This window comes from Artibeus jamaicensis, unplaced genomic scaffold, assembly GCF_021234435.1.
Source record: "Artibeus jamaicensis isolate MK-2021 breed Jamaican fruit bat unplaced genomic scaffold, CSHL_Jam_final contig_457, whole genome shotgun sequence".
Classification (NCBI taxonomy): domain Eukaryota; kingdom Metazoa; phylum Chordata; class Mammalia; order Chiroptera; family Phyllostomidae; genus Artibeus; species Artibeus jamaicensis.
The window spans coordinates 1322237-1334711 of NW_026521840.1; the positions used below are offsets into that span (position 1 = coordinate 1322237).

At 37.8% G+C, this 12475-nt stretch overlaps 1 pseudogene; it reads right to left on the reverse strand.

The window, feature by feature from the left end:
- Positions 1-3591: 3591 nt before the first annotated feature.
- On the reverse strand, positions 3592-4659 carry LOC119056297 (transcription factor E2F6-like; annotated as a pseudogene).
- Positions 4660-12475: the final 7816 nt, after the last annotated feature.

Genomic DNA, 12475 nt, shown 5'->3' on the forward strand with positions numbered 1-12475 from the left:
CATAGTGCTTAGATAATCATACACTTTACAAGAGGTCCCCCTCCCCGATACTACCAGTACCCACCTAGCACTATACATAGTTATTAGAATATTATTGACTCTATTGATTATGATGTGCTTTACATCCCCATGACTGTTTTGTAACTTCCAATATCTGCTTCTTAATTCCTTCACCTTTTTCACCGAGTTCATCAACCCCTCTCCTCTCTGGCAACCATCAGTCTGTTCTCTGTATCTATGAGTTTGTTTTTGTTTTATTCATTTATTCGTTTATTTGGTTATTTATTTATTTAAAATATTTTATTTATTTATCTTTAGAGGGGAAGGGAAGGAGAGAGGGAGAGAAACATCAATGTATGGTTGCCTTTCGTGCATCCCCTGCTGGGAACTGGCCTGCAGGGAACCGGCCTGCAACCCAGGCATGTGCTCTGACTGGGAATTGAACTGCGATTGTCTGGTTCAGAGGCCCGCGCTCAATCCACTGAGATACACCAGCCAGGGATATATTTGGTTATTTAGATTCCACATATAAATGACATCGCACGGTACTTGTCTTTCTCTGAAGAAATTTCATTTAGCATAATACTTTTTATTTTTTAAATTTTGGCATCTTTTTTCTTTTCCTTTTTTGGTGTTCAAGTACAGTTGTCTCCATTTCCCCCCACTACTCTTCCCTGCCCCACCAACCCCTACCTCCCACCCTCAATCCTACCCCCCCTTTGGTTTTTGCATGGGCCTTTTATATATGTTCTTTGATGACCCATCCCCTTATTTCCTCTGTTCTGAATTACTTTCTCCTACAGCTCAACATTTTTGGTGGGAAAGCCTACCATTAGTGCTCATCTTTTATTTATTTTTAAGGGAAACAAGTTTTTCAGGTTGAACTTTTTAGTGACTTTCAATTGCTAGAGACCCCTGACATACAAGAGAATGACAGTAAGCCTTCTAGGAAGCTTAATTGCTTCTTTTCACAGGTCATGAAATGACTATAAGTCCACCAACAGTCTATGTCTAGGTTTTACACTGCCCAGAGTCTACTAAGCTTTGAAAATATAGACACCTCCAAGAGGATAAATGTATCCAACAAATTTATCCTAACTTGTAAATAACATCTAATCTGAGTTTTCTTTTTAATTAGAGGGATAAGAGAGGCCTTGATTGGAGAGGGGTGAGCTTTGCAGAGAAGTGGAGTAAGATTCCAAAGGGAGACATTATTTCCTCCAAATGCTTGCCACGGGGTGCTTACATACACATGATCTGGGCTCTGCAAGGGCTAAGAAGAAACTCTAGCATTTGGCCAAGAAACTTTACCATTACCATATGGAATTCTGTCAAGACCCTCTGCTTCCCAAATTCAATCCCCCTTGTCTGGTCATCCCTTGTTTTTTGGTTACTTCATTCAGTCCACATTACTGGAATTGGGTCCTACAAAGGGGAATATTTTCCAACCAACAACCTACCACCACTACCACCATACATCTACACACACACGTGCACATGTGAGTGCACACACACAACCTTTTCCCTCTACATGATAAAAATTTTAAGGCCATGCCCCATTACATTGATGTCAATTTCTTTCTGGCCTGATGGATTAATGTTTTTTTAAACTGCCCTCTTACCTCCTGTTAGAACCTCCTGGATCTGAAGATAAATAAATATCCAGGGGGGCAGTATTTCTCTGGTGAACACTTCCAGTCCTGCAGTGAGCTCCGTAGTCCTCTTGAGCAAGAAGAACACTGAAGGGGAAGTCAGGAAGCCCAGAGATGGACCTGGTTCTGCATTTACTTTATTCTGAGACTTTGGCCAAGTTAAGACTCTCTGAATCACAGCTTCCCTAATTTTAACATGAGCACTATTAGACTTATTGTTTGTATCTTTTCAGATTAAAAAATCAAACTATACTGTACATATGACAACACGTATGGCAATGATAGCTACTATTTCTTTTTATTATTCATTCAAACATTTACTGAGTACTTTCATGTGCCAGGCATGGTACAAGGCACTGGGTATAACAACAATTAAGAGAAAGTCCCTGAAGGCGTTCACTCTCTAGTGGTAAAATATTGAGTAAACTGAGGCACAGACTGGTAAATGACTTACCCAGTGAGGTAGAATTAGCTAGATACTGGTAAGTGAGGGACTTGTGATGGAGAGAAGACAGGTTACAACTAATTCATCATAAGTAAACCCCTTTGATTGAAGAGTAAGGCTGCATACAGAAATACAAATTCTGCTGGCAAAAAGGTTAAAATAGTTCCCAATTGTTATCGTGATTGAATTCATGTGTTGTAATCAATTAAGCCAATACCTTATGGCATTTCTACACTTGCCCCTAAAGGCTTGGGGCATGCCATCAGTCTGCTCAGTCTCAATAACTGTAAGTAGCTTGAAATCCAAGTGTAGCACTGGGAATAATACTAAAATTCTTTAATTAAATCCATGAACTTTAATGATACAGTATATTTATGATACTTCTACATGTAGAAGTTTGGGAAAAACTCTCCTGTAACCCTTATTCACAGGAATCTAACAAGTTATAAATACTACAGAAATTAGAGAATTTGCTACTTTCCATATGTACATTGTTTTGGCTATACAGTGCTGAAAAGTTTCACATAGACATATGTCATAAGTAACCTAAACATTGTACAGATGCATACAAAGACATCACATTTAGATTCATGTCTATACCCATCCAATGCACAATAGCTAATTACAGATATGAACAGTGTAAGAGAATTTATTTTTTAACTTAATTTTTATTGTTTATACTATTACAGATGTCCCCATTTTTCTCTTGTCCCCCTCCAGTCAGCCTTTGTTCCCCTTTCCTTCAGGCCATTATTACACTGTTGTCTGTGTCTATAGGTTATGCATATATGTTGTTTGGCTTTTGTGATCCTTGTGATAATGACATGTGATCCTTGAAGGAAGGGATAGAGTCCATGAAAAACTATCCAGTTCAGGTATCACCATTTTTTTTAGTGATACCCTTTGTGATGAAGTTGTTTCAGTAGTCAGGATGTCTATTTCACTGACAAAAAGCAGCAAATGATTATAAAAAGGGTTGTTTTTGAATGTGGAAACCATAATTATCCAGTAATCTAAGTACTGAACTACTCAGAGAACTACTGGCCTAAATGCTGCCACTGAGAATGAGGGAACTTCAGGGGTCATTCATTTGAACTTCAATATGGGATGTTAAAAAAAAACTGACTACACAAATTCTCAAATCAAGTGGATTGCTCTCACTTCAAGAAAAAATTTAAAAATTTTGTATTATTCTTGTTTATTCTGTTACAGTTGTCCCAGTTTTTCCCCCTTTGCCCTCCTCTGCCCATTCCATCCCTCGCTCTCACAGTCAATCCTTACCCTGTTGTTCATGTCCATGAGTCATTCATATATGTTCTTTGACTACTCCCTTCCTCTTCTTTCCATCCTTCCTCCTGCCCTCTCTCCTCTGGTGACTGTCAGTCCGTTCCATGTTTCCACGTCTCTAGTTCAGTTTTGCTTGTTAGCTATTTTTGTTCATTAGATTCCCCTTATAAGTGAGTGGAAACTACTATGCTAAGTGAAAGAAGTCAGTCAATGAAAGACAAATATCACTTCAAGCAATTCTTTACTTTGCTGTGGAGGATTTTCTCTTTTATCATGGTGTTTGCTTTTAGATGAAAAGGTCCGTACACCTTCACACACCTTGGTACTTGAGCAATCCTGTTCCTCTTCACACAAATAGACATCAATGGACCCTTTGGTGCTTCATATATGTACCATGATAGAGTCTTCTCTGAGAACTGGAATATCCAGTCTAGTTTCTGCTGAAACTTTAACTAAAATAACATCTGTTTATGGAAGTCTCCAATGTTATGATGATCTTGATATGTTATACATGCTAGCCCTTTTTTTGGTCACCTGTTAACTCAACAGCTGAGCACAATTTTTAATGAATTCATCCATAGCATCTTCCATCACTGGTAGGTCAGAAAATTCCTCCCAGAGCTTCTTCTGTTGGGCCACTGCTCCCAAATTGCTGACATCAGATCCTATCCATCAAATGTAGTTCTTAGATTGTTTTTTAACCACGCCAACTCTACTTAACACGTTGGTGATGTCATATATTCTTCTTTTTCATACTCCCAGTTTTGTTGCAACCTTATTTATGTCAAAAGATCCAAAAATACAGCTAGGAGCATTTCTGAAAAAATCCATAAATTTCTGACTTAAATAAACCAGTGATGCATCAAAATGACTTCTCTTCACTTTTAGAGTTTTACTCATACACACATTTTTGACATTATCTTCTAAATTAATCCTTCTTTTTAAAAAAGATTTTATTTATTTATCTTTAGAGGGGAAGGGAAGGAGAGAGGGAGAGAAACATCAATGTGTGGTTGCCTCTTGTGTGCCCCCAAGTGGAGACTTGGCCTGCAACCTAGGCATGTGCCCTGACTGGGAATTGAACTGCAATCTTTTGGTTCTCAGGCCCACACTCAAACCACTAATACACCAGCTGGGGCTTAATCCTTGTTTTTTTTTAAAATTAATCCTTATTTTTGGTGGCAGCAGGCCCTCCATGTTATGAGATGTATGTGTCTCATCTGTTGGGTCCACAGGTAGACTGAGCAGTTCCTTAGCTGGCTGCACCTGACTCATGCTGCCCAGATGGTAGCCCGTGGGCTTCACACCTGGCAAGCTCTCCTGATACCGCCAACATACTAGTTCCCGGAGCCAAGCGTGAAGTAAATGGTAATGGGGCTTGGGACCTGCTCAGAGGTGCACCTGACTGGGCTGAGCCACAGATGAATGCACCATTGCCTTGTGGCCTGGGGAGTTACCATGCAGCCTTGAGAAAAGAAGGGTGATCCACAATTCTCAGGATGCCATTCCTGAGATATTCCCACATGTACAGTGCACTACTATTTCTTAATCTTTTAGTATTCCAGGCACCGTACTAAGCACTTTTAGTGCATTATTTCATTTGATACTTACAGCCTCAGATGCATAAGATTGTAATTACTCTTATGTCTTTTCTGTCACTCTTTACTCCCTTACACTAATTTACTTTTTCTTTGTAAAATTCACCACTACTTAACATAGTGTATATTTACTGGTTGCTTGTTTGCTGTTTATCTCTCATTCTAGAATGTAAGCCCATGAAAGCAGGAAATTTTGTATTTCATGTTCATTGCTATATAATATCCTCCATGCCTAAAACAATGCCTGATGTATAATAGATACTAAAATTTTTAAATGAATTAATTGAATAAATCACCATTCTACTAGTGAGAATGAGGGCCAGAATGGCAAATCACTCAGGTGTATAGCAGATGCCTAGACAAGATCTAATATCTGTACATCTCTACAAATGATACTGTTAAGCACCACACTATTTTGCTTCCTTCACATCTTTAATGACCCCTTATAAAGCATTTCCAGACATTTTCTGGACATTGTAAGGTAGAAAGAAGAAATTTTAGATATGATCCCTGTGTTTGTAATATTTTAGTGTATATAGAATCAAGACACACATGTATGGACACACACATGTACACACTGATTTTGTGTACATGTGGATTATTGTGTGTACAAAGTGGATTATTGAAATTTAAACCTTGTGGTTCAAATAACATTTAGTGAGTAGTGTGAAAATACTTCCTATAGAAAATGATATGAAAACTACCATTTCTGGTACTTCTGCTTTGGGCTGGATGCATTATCTCTAAGCTTTATCTTGCAAGGGAGACATTATGAATCTCCCTCACCATTTTTTGGGGGGGGGTTGGGGAAAATTGAAGTCTAGAGACACCAAGAAGCATGTTAATGGTCATGCAGCTGGTAAGTGTCAGAAAGGAGATTTCCAATTCAAGTTGGTTTGTTTCTAAAGCCTGAACCTTTTCCTTCCATTCCCTAGGGTTTATACATGAGCTTCACCAAGAAAGATGAGGTGGCTGAAGGGACGAGGAGAAGAGATGCGTAGTTGCTTTAATCCAGAGAGTTTACCTTTTCTTTATTCTCAAACCTAATGGAGAATTTGGAAGACCATGCTAAGATGCCTAAACTTGATCTTACAGATTTCTATGAGAGCCATAGGTTTTAGAGTGGAGCTGGGACATACTGCTGCTGAAAGACGTATTTTAGAGCCAAATTTGTTGCTAAAATATTAATGGAATAAGGTAAAGAAATTGGAGGCAGAGGGATGGGAGAATAATTAGGCTATTGGAAGCATAATGCAATGGGAAAAAAACATTGGGATGGATATTAGGAGATCTGGGTTCAACCTCTCCTCTGGGCTTCAGTGTTCCCATCTGTACCCTAAGTATATCATATTCACTCATGGATCTTTAAGCTATATCTGGAGATACTTAGGGGTCCTTTAGAGTATCGTTGTAAAGGGGAATCATGAGGGAATGGGGAGAGGGAGTTGTAGGTGACTATTTCAACCAATGAGATGCTGTAGCCAACTTGAATCCCGAGAGCTTCAAAATCATACATGTTTTTTTTCCAAATCCATATTCAGTAACATCATGTTGGTAGCTTGAAATTGGCCAAGGTGGGAATTTTTACAGTACAAAAATTAACAAATATCATAAGCCTGGGCTTCTTCTTTTTTTCCTTCAGTAATCTATTTTTAAACATTCACCCACATACTACTTGTTTCAACTCTTCAAACCCATATTACACAAAACAACTCTGATTTTCTCTGCTAGACCTGTTGGGATTCTAACATGTCATTTTCTTGAAAGGAATCTATGACTTAGATGATTTAAAAATTATAGACTGAGCTCATTCTTAAGGGATCTGCTAAGCTTGATTATACAAGGTTCTGGTGCAAGACCACAGACATGAGTGTAGGTACATAGTAGGTACTGAACAAATGCAAATTAAGTATCTTCAAGGTTTCTGACACTGTTCTAGGTACTGGGGATATAGTAGTGAGATAAACATACATGTATATTACTGCTGATTACTTTCTAATGGAAAATGATTATTATTAAATGAATAAACCAAACAGATACATATATAAAAGTAAAACTATATATGGTATAGCTCAGCCATGAAGTCCCAGCAAAAAACAATGAATCTTTTTCTCACCACCAAAATTATCAATGAACTTATTGAGAAGATGGGAAGACAGAAAATATTTGTGATTGTGCATATGCAGGATTGAGATGAAAGGAATTGTGGGAGCAAATGAGAGCTAGATTCTCATCTGCTATAGAATATAGAAGAAGGATTAGCAATATAAGCATGTTATTTAGTGTTACAAAGTCACCCTCTCCAAAAAAAAAGTTAAAAGGTTTGAAATTATTGTCTGTGAAGAAGGGGAAGTGTTTTAACAAGAATCATAAAACTATTTGATTGTTTTTATTATATGCATATTTAATTAGAAAGATATGTATAGTATATAATGTGTCAGGTGGTGATGAGTACCATGAAGTTAAACTAAAACAATGCTATAAGACAGAAACAGTGGCAGGCAGAATACTGGACTCCCCAAAATGCCCACATGCTAATTCCCTGTGAGTATGATAGTTTACATGGCAAAGGATAGTTAAATTTACAGATGGAATTACACACGCTAATCAATTGGCTTTAACATAGAGATTAATTTGGATTATACTGGTGGTATCAATGTAATCACAAAGGTTCTCAGAAGTAGAAGAAATAGAAGAGGCAGAGTTAGAGGAAAATGTTAACTATGGGAAAAGAACACAGAGAGGTACAACATTGCTGGCTTTAGAGATGGAGGAAGGCAGCCTCTAAAAGCAGAGAAGGCAAAAATTTGTATTGTTCCCTAGAGCTTTTCAAAAAAGAATGTAGCCCTGCTGACATCTTGATTTTAGTTTAATAAGATATGTGGCAGACTTCTAAACTCTAGAACTGTGAGATGGTAAATTTGTGTTGTTTTAAGCTACTAAATTTGTGATAATCTATTATAGCAATGATATAAAATACAGAGAGTCCTAAGGTACCATGCATTCTCTGAGGAAATGACATTTGAATAGAGATTTGAATGAAGCAAGGGAGGAAACTTGGCAGATATCTTGGGAAATGGAGGTCTGTAAGTGATTCTGAGGGGGGAGCATGGCTGGCAGAGTGAGAGAAGTGAAAAATTTGTAGAGGATGTGATGAAAAAGTGGATGGTTGAGGATAGGGTCTTGTACGTCATTTAAAGAATCTTTAGCTTTTACTGAGATAAGAAATGATTAAAGGAATCTGAACAGAGGGATGGCATGATCGGATTTGTGTTTTAAAAAGATTTTCTTCACTAGTCTATAGTAAACTCTACAGGGGCAGGGTAGAAGCAGAGAGACCCTTTGGATGCTTTTGAAACAAATGAGTAAATATAGGATGGTAGCGGTTAAATCAGGGTAGACAAAGTAAATGAGAGAGACTGGGGGAAGAATGGCTAGAACTTGAGTATGTGTCAGAATGAATGATGGCTAAATGAAATGCACAGATACCACTCGTGTGGTAGATCTGGATAGCTTGGGCAAAAATAAGGCCACAAATAAAACTCAAGAAATGCTGAGGGGAAGAAGCTATTTTTAGCAGAAGACAATTTGGGACCAGCCGAATGAGAAATAGAAATGATGGGACTTTTGCATTGAGATATCTTCCTAGGGAGTATGTAGTAAGGAATGGAGCTCAGAAAGGAAGGCATGGCAAGAGTGAGATCTTTGAAAATCATTTAGAGAGAGGTGATAATGAAGCCATTGGAGCTTGGAGAAGAGTGGAGAAAGAAGCAGATAGTCAAGGATGGAGAAGTAACAGTCCCTATAGGACACTCTACTCCCTCCTTTGCCACTGATTCCAGGCCCATATCTAGAACTACAGAAAGTTAAACATTAGAGAACCCTTTGAGATTACCATGGGTCCCATTTTGCCTCAACTGTGCAGGTGGGAGAAGATGAAGCCTAGAGAAAAAATGGAATTTATTAAAGGTTACACAACGAAAGTCAGTGTCAGAGGCAGAAGTAAAACTCAGACTACTTTTCAATACATCACACTGTCACTTATGCTGCTACATCCCCTAATTCCACATACTGTGCTCAGTCACCCTAAGTAATGTATTTGGAAGAAGCCCCATAGCAGAGTGGAGCTGTTTTGATTTTACTGGGCCTTGGTATGTCTCTCTAAAATATAAAGCCAATATAATTGATCAGTCTACTGTATCAGCAAAGAATACACTTGAAAATCAAGACTGGATCTATTGGTTGCATGCATGCACACAGAATAGGAAACAAACAAAAAATAAAACAAGTCTATGACACCAGATTTTTTTTAGTGAAAAAGTTTCTTGAGCTCTGGATCTTTTTTTTAAAGTTTTAATTTAGTTACTTTTCAAGTACAGTTTTCTGTTTATTTCTCCCATCCCAGCCCACCCCTCAACCATGTACCCCACCTCCCTCCCATTTCCACCCCCCTTAGTTCTCGTCCCTGTGTCCTTTATACTTGTTCCTCTAAATCACTCCCATTTTCCCCCTTAAATTCCCTCCGCTCTTCCCTCTGGTCACTGTCCCCTGTTCTCTATTTCAGTGTATTTGTTTTTATTTTGCTTGCTTGTCTGTTTTGTTGTTTAGCTTCCTGTTAAAGGTGAGATCATATGGTATTTGTCTTTCAGCCCCTGGCTTATTTCACTCAGCATAATGCTTTCCATTTCCATCCATGTTGTTGCAAAGGGTAGGAGCTCCTTCTTTCTCTCTGCTGCATAGAATTCCATTGTGTATATGTACCACCATTTTTTGATCCATTCATTTACTGATGGGCACCTAGGTTGCTTCCAACTCTTGGCTATTGTAGATTGTGCTGCTATGAACATTGTGGTGTATAGGTTCTTTGAAACTGATGTTTTAGGATTCTTAGGATATAATCCTAGCAGTGGAATTGCTGGGTCAAAAGGCAGGTCAATTTATATTTTTATGAGAAAATTCCATACTGTTTTCCATAATGGTTGTACCAGTCTGCAATCCCACCAACAGTGAACTAAGGTCCCCTTTTCCCCACAACCTCTCCAACATTTGTTGTTTGTTGCTTTGTTTATGATAGCCATCCTGACTGATGTAAAGTGGTATCTCATTGTGGTTTTAATTTGCATCTCTCTGATAGCTAGCAATATTGAGCATCTCTTCATGTGTCTCTGTATCTTCTGTATGTCCTCCTTGAGGAAGTGTCTGTTCAAGTCCTTTGCCCATTTTTTAATTGGGTTGGTTGTCTTCTTAGAGTGGAGTTGTGTAAGTTCTTTGTATATTTTGGAGATTAAACCTTTGTCTGAGGTATCATTGGCAAATATGTTTTCCCATACAGTTGGTTGTCTTGCTAATTTAATACTGTTTTCTTTAGCCACACAGAAGCTTTTTATTTTGATGAGATCCCATTTGTTTATTCTTTCCTTTATATTCCTTGCTCTAGGGTACATATCAGTAAAAATGTTGCTGCGTGAAATAGCTGAGATTTTCCTTCCAATGTTCTCCTCCAGGACTTTAATGATTTCAAAGCTTATATTTAAGTCTTTTATCCACCTTGAATTTACTTTGGTGTATGGTGTAAGTTGGTGCTCAAGTTTCATTTTTTTGCACGTAGCTGTCCAGTTCTCCCAACACCATTTGTTGAAGAGGCTATCTTTACTCCATTTTATGTTTCTGCCCCCTTTGTCAAATATTAATGGACTGTAGAGAGTTGGGTTTATTTCTGGGCTCTTCGTTCTGTTCCATTGGTCTATGTGCCTGTTTTTATGCCAGTACCAGGCTGTTTTGATTACAGTGGCCTTGTAATGCAGTTTGATATCAGGTATTGTGATCCCTCCTACTTTGTTCTTCTTTCTCAAAAGTGCAGCTGCTATTTGGGGTTGTTTATGGTTCCATATAAATTTTTGAAGTGTTTGTTCTATGTCTGTGAAATATGCCATTGGTACTTTAATAGGTATTGCATTGAATCTGTATATTGCTTTGGGTAGTATGGACATTTTGATGATGTTAATTCTTCCAATCCATGAACAAGGAATATGTTTCCATTTGTTTGTGTCTTCCCTCATTTCTTTCTTCAGTGCTGTGTAGTTTTCTGCATACAGGTCTTTTACCTCCTTAGTTAGGTTTATTCCCAGATATTTTATTTTTGTTTTTGCTATATTTTTTATTTTTTAAATTTAATAACTTTTTAAAATTAATTTTATTTAGTTATTTTTCTTTTTTTGTGAGTATGCAAAACAGTTTATTATTCTTTTTTTAATATTTTTAAAATTATATTTAGTTATTTTTCAAGTACAGTTTTTTGTCTATTTTTCCCATCCCAGCCTCCCCCGCCCCTGTTTTTGCTATATTGAATGGGATTTTTTCCTTGATGTCTGCAACAACCCAAAACTTATGGGACACAGCCAAGGCAGTCCTGAGAGGAAAGTTTATAGCAACACAGGCCTACCTAAAGAAGATAGAAACATTTCAAACAAACAACCTAACCCTACACCTGCAAGAACTCAACGAACAACAACAAAGACAGCCCAGAGCAAGCAGAAGGAAGGAATAACCAAGATCAGAGCAGAATTAAATGACATAGAAACTAAAAGCACAATTCTAAGGATCAGTGAATCCAGGAGTTGGTTCTTTGAGAAGATAAACAAAATAGACAAATCTTTAGGAGGCTCATCAAGAAAAGAAGAGAGAGGACACAAATAAACACAATCAGAAATGTAAGAGATTACAACCGATACCAGAGAAATAGAAGGGATTGTAAGAAATTACTATGAAGAACTGTATGCCAAGAAATTTAAAAACCTAGGGGAAATGGACACATTTCTAGAAAAATACAATCTTCCAAAACTCAATGAAAAAGCAGCAGAAAATCTAAACACACCAATAGCAGCAAAAGAAATTGAAGCAGTAATCAAAAAACTCCCATCACACAAAAGCCCCGGACCAGATGGTTTCACAGGAGAATTCTACAAAGCATTTAAGGAAGAGCTAACCCCTATTCTTCACAGACTATTCCAAAAAACCCAGAAGGATGGAAAACTCCCAAATTCTTTTTATGAAGCCAGCATCATCCTAATTCCAGAACCAGATAGAGACACAACAAAGAAAGAAAACTTCAGGCCAATATCACTGATGAACATATACGCTAAAATCCTCAACAAAATATTGACAAATCACATCCAACAATATATCCAAAAGATCATACACCATGACCAAGTGGGATTCATCCCAGAGCTCTGGTTCTTAAGGTGACAAAAAATAAAGGAAGTAAGAGTTGTGACTGTGAGTGGGTGGATATGATATACATACTCATTGTCCAAATTTCATGTTTCCTGCTCCCATCCATTTACCCCACTGACTTGAAAAGTTAATCAAGAGACACTGATACCCCAATGCCTAAGATTCTTGGCAGCTGGCCATGCCAGCCTTTCCCCTCACCATGTCCTGAATGGACTTTCAATTTATTTTATCAAAAGATTTTATTACTGACTTGTATCAGG